The sequence below is a fragment of the Natator depressus genome, chromosome 4 (genome assembly GCF_965152275.1).
Source record: "Natator depressus isolate rNatDep1 chromosome 4, rNatDep2.hap1, whole genome shotgun sequence".
In the NCBI taxonomy this organism is placed as follows: Eukaryota; Metazoa; Chordata; order Testudines; family Cheloniidae; genus Natator; species Natator depressus.
This window is the reverse complement of record NC_134237.1, coordinates 40171832-40184252: the sequence shown is the minus strand read 5'-3', so window position 1 is coordinate 40184252 and position 12421 is coordinate 40171832. Positions and strand designations below refer to the sequence as shown.

The 12421-nt window shown below is 38.6% G+C and overlaps 1 protein-coding gene across 1 annotated transcript in view; it reads left to right on the top strand.

The window, feature by feature from the left end:
• The first annotated feature begins 8835 nt into the window (after positions 1–8835).
• The window catches only part of TNIP3 (TNFAIP3 interacting protein 3), a 65651-nt gene continuing 62065 nt past the window's right edge, over positions 8836–12421 (top strand). Inside the window, exon 1 of the mRNA XM_074950021.1 lies at positions 8836–8905. The gene's annotated coding sequence lies outside the window, so the exon portion shown is untranslated. The remainder of the gene's footprint in view (positions 8906–12421) is intronic.

Below are 12421 nucleotides of genomic sequence, written 5' to 3'. Positions count from 1 at the left end.
AGTGGGCTCCAAGTCCCCTCTAAAAACTTGCTCTATTTTGACTAGCATTTCACCAGCCACTTCCCATTTCTGCTCTCTCCCGTCACATCATGGCTCTTTTAATGTAGTTCTCCTTATAATTTGCAAAAGTAAAACCACCTTGTGCTAAAACGGCATCTACCAAACTTGACTGACCACCTTGCTTCTACATTGCTTCTCTTTCCCTTTCCACTGTCTGTCTTTTATTACTGACATTGTAAAGAGCTATGCTGCCCCATTGACCTTGTGGTGCTTTATAAATAATAAAGCACAAGTTGTTCATTGCATAACCTGAAGTTTACAAAGCACTAAACAGTTACTTCCTCCTTCCCTCCACCCCACCCTAAAAAAAAAAGCCCTAACGGTTTTTTACATGCTAATGAATATTAAATATAAATTATCTTAGCAATGCCGTTGGAAAGATTGTTCTCACAGTACTAATCCAACTGGAAATACAGAATACGCTCAGAGTAAGGTCCAGTAGAATTCTTAGGCAACATCACCAGAACTGGAATGTTTGTGGTTGCAAAAAAGAAACAGTTTGTATAGTCCGAAAATAGAGTGTGTATTCATGTTTAGAGGTTTATTGAACTTTATTAAACAAGTTAACCAAATTATGTGCTCGAACATTGTTCCAGTCTCATAAAAAACAGTGTGAAATGCATGGGCCTAAAGTGCTGCTGGCTCAGCCCCCAAATCTGCACATCAGCATTGGCTTAATTAAAACATAGCATGCTCCCGTAAACAAGTGAGCTCTTGTAAAACTATTAAGCACATGAGAGGATTTCGCTACAATATATAAAATGGACTGATAAAATGATTGGTTTGGGGAGTCTCCTCAGGTCTCAGGGAAGGATTATTAGCAGACATGCATGCAATATTTGCAGAGAAAGGGGGGACTCATCTAAATTTGAGGATATTTGTAATTTGTTTCTAACTTAATGGGATCTATGACTTCTGTTTTATTTTCGCTTCTGAATTTTAAAAATGTTTCCTGTGACTGTTGTATTTTTATGGAGAGATGAAAAGTTGGGGTACTTGTTTGAAGGTGAAAGGAAAGGGCTGGGTGCTCTTGTCAGAGGGGCATTGTAAGTGGGTTAGACAGCTTGGCAATACTTATTGCTTTCCTGTGGTTTGTACCTTTTTTTCAGTCGAACCGAAAGTATAGGGCTGATACTTCTTGCACTGGACTCATATTTTAACCCCACAAATTAAAGGCCTGATGCTGCATTAGGATTCACTCATACAAAGCTCCATCCAAATATGGAATCCCACTGACTTCAGAGGAGTTTTGCACGGGCATCGTGGTCTGTGTGAGCAGATCCCTATGTGGGCCTGGAGCCTACGTTTGGTGACACTTCTACTGTAACCCCTTGTTTATTTCTGAGGAAGAGGGTTTGTAATCACACATCTAGAAATAGTTGTTGTAAGTTTAAATTTGGCTCTCCAGGAGAGCCAGGCAAATAACTGATTTTTTTTTTCGTGGGGTGTGGGAGCTGTGGGAGAGAGAATTCAGATCAACCTCAAATGACTTTTTATATTTTTTCCCCCACAGAACTGCAGAAGTGGAAAATAAATGTGATTTGGGTTGAACACATTTTGTTTGGTTTTTTAGTTTAATTTTTTTAATGAAAAGTAATTTTGACCCAAACTTATGAAATGTTTGTCAACCTGAAACTGTATTTTTTCTGCCAAAAGAAGTTTTCCCTGAATAATTTCGCCCACCTCTACTCTTGAGAGCTCAGATGTGAAACAAATGAAAAACAAATCAGTTAAATTAATTCAATTTTTAAACAAATTATGTATGTGCATAAAAACTCCAGTTTGGTTCCCCCCCCCTTTATTATAGTCTATTTCTAATGAGATTCTTTGATTTTAAAATATAGTTACACCAATAATGCTACCTGGACAAAGTATATAACAGTATTAAGAGTAAATGCTGAATAAATGCAAGCTTTAAGTTCCAGTATTAAACATTCCCAGACAACCTACTACTGGGCTTAAAGGCCCCAATCCTGCAAAGAAAACCATGCAGTGGTCTCCTTGTGTCCATCCAAACCCCAGTGCCTTCAGTGGGTTAGGATGCCCAGAAATCGTGTGAAAAATTGGGACAGGGAGTGCGATGTAATAGGCACCTATACAAGACACAGCCCCAAATACAAGGACTGTCCTTATAAAATCGAGACATCTGGTTACCCTAGTGCAGTGCTACTCAAAGTGGTGGTCTGCGGACCGGTGCTGGTCCGCGAGCCATCGGCTGCCGGTCTGCACGCACATTGGAAAAAAAAATGCCAGTCCCCCACATCAGATGGCTTGAGAAGCACTGCCCTAATGGGTATCTGTGCGAGTGTTGAGAGGATTAGTGTATTTCCTTTTGCTGGATTAGAGTCAAAGGACTTGTATAGTACAAAACCGCAGCTTCTGCTCCTCATCCTATGTGCTATAAACCTTCCACACTATTCCATAGTGGGGACTGCAGGATTGGGGCTTTAATTAACCTTCTGTCTGGTGTCCGAACAAGTGGGTTTCTTTTCTGCATGGTCTGTTGAAAAGGTTTGTGTCTCTCTAAACAGCTTATCTATTCGCTTTTAGATTCAAGTGCTCTGTGATTGCAGGATCTTCAAGGAGGGATTTTTGTATTTTGTTTTTTTTTTTCTTGTACATCTTTCAATGCACTGTTACCATAACAAATAATAAAGAATCATACTCTATATAAGATTAATAGTGAGATCAGTTAAATTTTATTCCAGTACCTTAACACCATTCAGGAAAAAGAAAAAGAGTACTTGTGGCACCTTAGAGACTAACAAATTTATTTGAGCATAAGCTTTTGTGAGCTACAGCTCACTTCAGCTGTAGCTCACAAAAGTTTATGCTGAAATAAATTTGTTAGTCTCTAAGGTGCCACAAGTACTCCTTTTCTTTTTGTGGATACAGACTAACACGGCTGCTACTCTGAAACCATACAAGAAGTGTATCAAATATATTTTTACATGTATCAAGTTGGGTAACAAAATGTTCAGGTGTCTATAATCACTATTCACTTCTGAAAATCTTGACCTCAAGTTTTAAAATGTTAATCAAGGACTCTACATAATATAGCATTTTGAGCACTGGATCAGGAAGAAACAAAAGCAGATCCAGAAGAGTCCCAAGATTTGGTAGTTTGTGTGCATTTCAGTGTGATCTTTCTACTGCATTTAAATGACTATGCTGAGTCTTCAGTGAAGAGAGGCTGATATAAGAGCAGACAGACACTAATGGCTAGTTCAAGGCTAGTCTTGTAAAACACTTGTGGAAATATTACTATGATGAAAAAGCCAAACCTGGAAATGACTTTCTAGATGGAAACAGATCACTGAAGTATTAGTCTTTAAAATATGACTTCCCCTGAAACATGACGGGGAAAGAGTCTTGAAGGCTTTATTTCCCCATCAATTAGTTTCGGTATGTGTAGCTTAGAACTTTTTTCTCACAATACGCTCTACTCTATTGCTTTTATATTTTGATCACATTTACAGTAACAGCCTATCTCTTCCTCCCTCTCCTCCAACTCCTCCCACAGAACACCCACACACCACTTACACTTACCATGACCTACAGGCTTGTTTACCAATGGCATTCGTGACTACAAGAGTTCCACTAAGTTTGGGGCTGTGTTGTAATATTTGTACTACTTAGACGTGTGTCTCTCTTATCTCATCATTATATGAATCTGTGTTGTTTAACACCTGTGTCTAGGCTGAAAAATGTGCGACACTGAATAGCTTCTTTCTGAGTTAATACATTTTGCATAATTTGGTAACCTTATATTCAAGTTTCACTCACTCACATATTTTCTCCCTAAAAAAAGCCACAATGTCCCTTCTATTACCCCATGCTTTTTCTCAGTTTTGTTGGTGAAACGTGATGGTAATTTCATATTAACTTCCTTAACTTGGTAACTGAGTTAAACAGCTAGGTGACTGAGAGGAAGAGTACAGTTTCTCCTGTCTTTTTTTGTAATGGTGGGTTGCCTGATCTTTACAATAACAACTACCTGTTTAATGATGAGAATACATAGTTTAAGGCAGTGGCTCTCAAACTGCTATAAACTGTAAACCTCTTGTGATCTGCAGAATAAAACATTTGGGAAAAGAAATGGTTTGAGGGTGTTTGGGTAGAATGTGTCCTATGAGAGCATCTCTATCGTCACATGGTATGTAGTTTTGGAAAAGCTGGAGTATCGTTGATCTAGGGTCTAAATCTGCATTTTATGTTAACTCTAGCATTAATAAATTAGTCTGGAAACATCTGCTTTAAAAAAGAAAAAAACCTCCCTGTCTTAATAATGTGACCTATCACCCCTTCAGTCGCTGCCAGTACAGACACTTACTGCAAGCATTATATTTCTGTAACCTTTCTATTGGGGATCAGACTCTTCTGGTAGGCTAGATTCAGTGTGGTATCCAGAGTCCCTTGTTAAAATTTGTTTGCCTTGAGCCCCCACCAAGAGCTGTACTCAATCTAAGCCCATTTAAATCAAAATGGCCCCTCAATATTTTTCCCCTCACAAACATGTGCGGGGGTCTTGGTAACCTAGGGTCATAGCCAAATTGATTTAGAAACCAGAATAAACAAGTTGCCTGTTGGTTAGAGCCCACTCACTCCAAACTGGGCATCTCAGGAGAAGCCTCACCAATTGCATTCACAAATACAGTCCCATCCCAACTCAGTCACTAGGCAATTTATGCCTACTAAATTCTAGATCAGAGTGGCCCACTCTCCCCGCACTGAATAACCCCCATGAATTCTCACACACGCACATTCTTTCACATATCCATAGTTACACAGCACATTTAATGGAGTATATGAGTTTTTGGAATATGGGGAAACCTCAAATGGTATAGCTCTCAGCACCTTTTGAAACTCTTCTAAGCTGTATGCAAGTTATATCTGTCAGCAGATAGGGAGCACCCTCTGTTTTCCCTTTTTGCCCACAGGAGAAGCCAGAAAGCAGCATATGCAAATTCCTTCCCCCCACAATTATCTCATTTACCTAAAGAGAGAGAGAGAGACAAAGAGCTTCTATTCCCATAAGCCTGAAAGCCCTGTGGCTTTCATTTCTGTATGATTACCTGTTTCTGTTCTTGTGACTTTTATGTGTATGCAGTAGGGGCAAATGCATACAAATGCAGGATTTGCATTAGAAAGATGCACATACATAGAAATTTGGTGGCGGAAAGAGTAAGAAGGAAGAACTAACATTTCTGATCTTCTAAAATTGCACTGCACATTCCTAATCCAATTTCTAGATTTTACCACTATGGCACTAAACAATACGATTTTTTATGGATTGTTGCAGAGGAGTATTTTGTCTGAAGGAAATAAAATGAAAACTTCACAGGAATTAATTTACATAATATAGAAACTTGCTAACAATTTAAGAACTTTTCTGGGCTTCTTAACTTGATGAATACAGGGCTGGCTAGTGTCATTCAACTTTCTGAATGACAATTTATTAGAGATGGTCAAATTTTGTCAGTATCTTTTCAATGAAAAATGCCTTTTTAACCAAAATGAAATCTTTTGAGAAAAATTCTCATGTTTGGTCAATTTTCTAGCTTTTTCAATAATTAAAAAAAGGAAAAACTGTGTTTTTTTTTTCTGAAAACATCTTTCAAAAACTGAAATATTTTTGTTCATTTATTGGAAAAATAGATTTTTTTGTATGTGAGAAATTCTGGAAAAAATTGAAAAATGCTAATTTATGGGAATTTTTTTCTTTTAACTGGCTCTACACTTTATAAATATGTGTCAAATTCATCATTGTAACTCTGTTGCTGTCTTTAAAAGCCCTGGAAATAGCCAGACACTTTCTGTAACTCTCAGTAGTTTTCTACCTGAACATTACAAACCCATATCCTTCAGAGACTCCATGACTTTTTTTTTATTTAAAGTAGCTGATTTCTCCAGTATCTTAAGTTTACTTTTCACAATTAATAATGAAAAGCCCTGTAAATAAATGATATTGTGCTGTAAAAATCAGTTATTACTAGAAAAATATTAGTACCATGCACAAATACCATAAACATATTTGTCATAATTGGCTTAATCATTTAGATTCGAACTTAGCACTCTGTTGGGCTGTTTGTGTGAATGAGACTCAATGTGGCAATTTCCTTGAAATGATGCCTTAAAATAGCTTCTCACTTGCTGTATCCAGAAACTGAAGATCTGAAAAATAAGGCTGCCCCTGCTACTCTCTACAACATCCCCTGATACCGAAGAGTTGAAGTTGGTTTAACGTTTACCTCCTTCCAGAATGCCCTCAACATGTGTGGCTTTAGTGCACTCACCAATGTGTAGTGTAGAACACATCTCTCATACACATCATTCTGAATTTGGCTCACTGAGTCTGTGAAACAGCTAACAGGCATGTATAAAAAGGTGTCAAACTTTATTTCCCAGTTCCTCAGTATCTAGAGTACATCCACTTTGACTCCTTTACACGTCAATAAGTAAATGTAATGAGGTTGAATGAATTTAACAGGTACCATCTACATTTGGCCCATTATGTCTAAATATTTTGACACATGCCATAATACACAACATTGCAGTAGTCTCAGCTCAACATGCCGTAGCTAGGTCCAGCAGGATGAATTAGAGTTGGAGTGGCAATCTGAACTCTGGATTTTCTTTCCTTGAACCACTAATGCCAGTTTCTTTAATTTCATGGATTTTTGTTTTTGTTACATCTGGGTCCAAATTTTCAATCTTGATATCTAAAATTAGGCACTTTAACCTAAATTCAGGCACCTACGTAAGTGGCCTAATTTTCAGATACTGAGCACCCACAGCTCCCATTGAAGTCAAACTACTACAACTTTAAGCATTTCAACACATTTTTGTTACAATTAAAGACATTTGTAAAACTCAGGAAAGCTGGAATCAAGTTTCACCTGAAACTGAATTGCCATTCTTTTCTAATGGGATCCTTGTAATTAGTGATTACCAGATGCATTTAAAATGTGTGAAGTGCCTGAGGATATGGGAATTTAAGGGGAAAAAAAGCCGAACACCTCAGATCTTACCCTGGTAACCTTTTATTTTAAGATTTTTGTGTGCACAGGTGTCTCTTAAATGTTTTGCTGTGGTTTGAATTTGTTGATGGTACTAATACATATAGTTACCGCTCATTGAAAACTCATTTGGTTTCTAACAATCTTTTTTTGGTCGTGATGACTTCCCACTTTATTTCATTGTTCACACTGTTATCCTTCCATTTGATATTCTGAAATCACATAAGTCACAATAGGTAGGTGGAGATAAAACTAGTGTTCTAAAAGCAGCAATTACAGTGATGCAATTGTTCTCCAGTAGTTAGATCAAAGTAGTGAGACTGAGGATTTCTGGCTTTCATTCCTGAATGAACCAGTGACTCCCCACAGGGCATGGAACCTGAGCCAACACACAATGCCATCAATAGAAAGAATCTCATGAATTTCAATGGGCATGGGATCAGGCTCTTAACAGTTTAGTGTCTTAGTTTCCCCATGTGTGTAATGGGAATAATACTTCATACGGGTGTTGTGAGACTTAATAAATGTATGTTTGTTGAGGTTTTTTTAGTTCTTTGGCTGGATCTATTTAAATGTAATTTTCCCCCCAGGTAGTAGTGGTGGTGGTTCTTGATGGAATCTTTGCTTGAGAAGGTTTTTCTTGGGTTCCACTCCATTTAGTTTCTTCTTTTCTGCTTTTGCACATTGGAGACACACGGCCATATGGTGGCTGACCCATACGCAGGGAAAGGGAAGAGTATAAGGAGGCTGCCCCATCCTTGCATCTCCTACACATCTCCTGTTGGAACTGCACTTGTTCAGCACCAGTGAAGGCAGGAACTATTGACTCTCTCTATCCTGTGATTGCCCAACCCCTCTCCTCTGAACCACCTTGCCCAGACATGCAACCCCTATTCATTTAGAAGCCTGAGGGGAGCAGACTTGGTCCTTCAGAAAGAATCTCTCACAAGCCACTCTTCCACCCCTGCCACCATCCTGCATTCAGAGTTCTGTCGCGAGGAACAATTCCTATAGAATAAAATAGAAAATAGTTTTTGAACTATGCTATGGAATTTACTAGGGATTTCTAGTCCTGAAACAGAATTCTGTAGAATGGTTCAATAAACCTATAGACTGTCATTCTGTGTAAACTTCTATAGTACTTTTTTAGAGTAACTCTGTCAAACATTACTGCATTTCTAGAGACCCTTAATGAATGATTTAGGTCATAGCAGTTTGATGTTCTAAATTACTTCCACTTGTCTTATTAAAGAATACAAATAATCTCCAAATATATCTTCAGTGTGTCAAATTCAGTTCTCCTGCTCTGGGCACAAACACTGCTTTGTGCTTGGACTCAGCTCTAAACACATGAGATAGTATTTGGATCCTTGAGGGAGGCCTGGGATTGCTGGAGCTCTGCTACTGCCCCCTGTCACCACCAAATCTGGTGCTATTTATGGCGCAGGGGGGTGGGGGTTGGGCATGGGATGGAGGTAGTGTCATCCTTATGTCTCTGCGTATAGAATATCTGTATTTAGGGTCCAAATTTCTGCATAAACTGTGGTGGTCTTACAGTCCACCAGCCAGTTGCAGCTAATGATAGAGGAAAAGGAGCAAGATAGAGAACCAAGTGCTGAAAAGTATCTTTCAAACATGATTATTTCTTTCCAGTAATTCACTAAAAACATCAAAAAGGCCTGGTCCCCACTCAAACTGTTCTTTTCCTCAGTGTAACTTTTTTCCTTCCATTTCTGACAGATTCATTGTGGACTGCTCAAAAAGAAGAAGGAAGATGCAGAGAATGCTCTAGAGCTGTGCACCAATGAATCTGCTGAGAATGAAAGGTATTAATTAATTCATCACAGAAAATTTCTCCTTTTTAAGGCATCAGACACATTCTGTAAATACTGAAAACTTACTTATAAACAGCACTTTCCATGCCATACAACTGAACACCACTCTTTCTCTTGTTGTTCAATCAAAATTTTGTATGCCAATCTGTGTTCCCCAAAGTTGGAATTTATCCTTCTCCATAGCTCTCATTCCTAACTTCCAGCCATCCCTCTGAAAAACCATATCTGCAAATTTGATCAACAGAAATAGGTTAAATTACTGAGGGTACATATAGACCTTGCTCACACTAGAGGGAAAGATTTATAACTGACTACCATTGCAGCTCTACTAATGGTAGAGCTTATAGTGCAGGTTGGACTCAAGTATTTCCCTCCTCCCCTCCCCCATCTGACTCTGCTCGGTGTAAAACAGGGTGAGTAGCAGCTCCTAAAGTTCCTAGATTTGCCAGTACAGCTATAAAGTGCCATAAAGAACCATGCTGCATGTTCCAGTGAATCCTGTAATACCTAATCAACATGTTAAACTTTTGACAAATGTATCTCTCTAGCTAGAGGTTAACTAATTAAAAGTGGCTTTAAAAAGAACCGAGTGTGCTATCATTGTCGGAGGGAGAATGCAAGGAGACAACATTCAAAAGCTAATTGTTGGTTGGATTTCTGAGAGGATTTAAAAAAAAAAATAAAAAGGCATTTTTCTCCTTAGTGACTTTAATCCTTGTGAATTGCTGGGTTGGATATCCCTGGAAATGGGCGTTCGCTGTTTATCCAAAATGTAGCTACAGCACGGGCAGCCAAATTCCAAGCTTGCCCATATCATCCTGCTAATGTAGCTCAACTGTGACCTGGAAGAACTACTTCTATGGATCTGAAAGGAGTTCAGCTTCCATGACATATGCTGATGATGGCACCCCTTTTGAGACAAGAAGCCAGTTAATGGCAGTATGTGGTGGTGGTTCTGTGATGTGAAATCCTGACCAACAAGATTCCAACTTGTCTTGTGCAGGCACTGAAATATAATAACTTGACCAGCCACGACTGAGCTGGATTTGAATTGGTAGCATAAGGTGAAGGAGTGTATTGCATTGCCAGACTTCCCTTTACCAACCACTCTAAATTTCCTAGACTAACTCTAAATTGTCTCTTCTTTGTTGTATTTTATTTATATTAGAGATGGCTAAATCTGAACTTGTCTGGTTCATATGGGAAAAACACACCAAGACATTTTGGGCTAGATCATTAGTTGGTGTAAAGCAGCATAATCACACTTACTTCCATGGAGCTACACCAATTTACACTAGCTGAGGTGCTGGAGCACAGTTCAGAAGGCACCAATAAGGGTTAAAGCTGGTAATAAATCTAAATATTGTCTTGGAGTGACCTAACATGTAAAAGGGAGAATAAATATTCATTGTGTTTTATTTCATTTATTATGCTAATTCAGAAAAAGGGAGAATGCCAACTGGCGTTATCAAGTTGAAAAAAGAAAGCTGTCAACTCCCAGTTGGGTGCTTTCAAAATTATGCAGGCAATTAATTTAAATGTTCAGACAGTTGAGCACAGGTAGAGCGGCAATTTTAAGAGCAGTTGGGTAGTGTCTGAGCATTTTTGAGGCTTTCAGAATGCTATTTTTGTGCTTTCAAACATAGATTTCTAGCCTATCAGAAAGCGATTTTATATTCTTACTGTATTGTACTATGAACTCCTCCTTTCCTTGTCCCAAATAACCATTTCATTTCTCTCCCTTGATTCTTCCTGCTTGGGTGGCATATAAGAAGAGATCACACTTTGTGCATTCCTTGCCCATCAGGATTAATTATAAATATCCAGCCATACTTCTTTTGATGGCTGGTAAGACTGCTGAAATGCAGGTACCAAAGTTTATCTTTTGATGGAAATGTGTATACATATATATGTGTGTGAGCGCATGCTCACGCTCTCTCTCTCTCTTGGGCCATCACAGCCCCACCCAGCAGTGAGAATACAACATCTTCTAGAAAGATGCCGAGTGAAATGACAGGTTATTCCACCTATGTTTTCAGCTACCCTACTGGTAATAGTGTTCAGGAGTTACTCATGTGGCTGTGATGTCTGAGAGAATACCTATGTTTTACTGGTGCAAATTGGTTTTTGCAAATGGGTCAATCGTGCCACACTTGTTTGAAAAGGAATTAATTCTTGGTCTGGTTTGAATTTCTGTATCTCTTTTACTGTCTCCGGTTTCACTTCCATTTTCACTGTCTCCTGCCCCCTCCCCTCTCATTAGCTTTCTGCATTTGGATTTTTAAGGAGACCATAATTTGCCGATTCCGAAACTTGCATGCTGTTTGAGGGTTCCATTTGGTTGAGCTTTCCGGTCAATTGAGTAATCATTGATTTGCATGGCAAAATGTCGACCCTCTGTCAACCAGTAATCAACATGCAGATAAAAGATTCCTGAGTCATGGTTCTGGGTGAGTGCTCTGTTCACTTTTTCCCATATGGGTAGCGTTCATAATTCTCGCTCTGACTGTTCCAAAGTCCAGTGTGGTTAGTGAGTCCATTGACTTCACTGGATCCAGTCTCATTCTTGCTCAACAGGAATGTTGGATCAGGCTCTTTCTGCGTTATTCAGGCAACTATGTCAAGTAAACAAAGGAGACATTTTATTGTACTATCTGCAGGTGATATGATATAGAGGTAGGCAGGAGCTATATGTCACTACAGAGATTCAAGAGAAAAGGAACCCTGAGAAAAGGGAAAAGCAGAACATAATGGGCCAAGCCCCTTGGCACTTGACATGTATTGGCAGTCTTCTTTTTTTCCTCTTCTTTCACACATATGCTATAAGGCTAATATAAGGACTGTATGTGATATTGTATATTTCTAAATGCCACCAGGCTGATAGGCTTACTCATGTATCATTTAGCAAAATGCAATGGATTATAGGTGTGGCTTCAGTTAATTATTGGGATCTTTTTAGATTGTTTTCAAATAAACCAGATGTGTTTCTATCAAGAACATGCATCTCTCATTGTTATGATTTGTATAATTCTGAAAATTAAGCAAAAGTATTAAAGAGCAATTGTTTCTGTTCACGTTAGCAGCACACTGCTTCTCCAGATGTGGCATTTGACAGCCAAACAGCTGCTGGCCATTAAATGTGCCTTAAAAGCTCCACTCCTTTGTCATAAAGGGAACAGAAATATAGTGACATTTATGGGGTGACAGGCAGATGTTTTGGCTGGAACAATATAGAGCGAAAGTTGAAGTGATTTCTCTATTAGTCTCAATACACACACATTTTAACCCCCATCATCTACTTTGCACTGTGAAGCCCTCTTCTCAAGAAGGAAAAAGGATTATTTCAAAACATTTTACCTAGAGACCTTAGGCATCCAAGTTGAAAGACTCTGCATTTGTTTGGATTTCATTTTTGAATGGATCTTACTTAACTTCTGTGAATTTAGGCTGGATCTTCCAGCAATGTTTTCAGAACAACTTTGGTAAATTTCTATTGTTTTTCTTTGT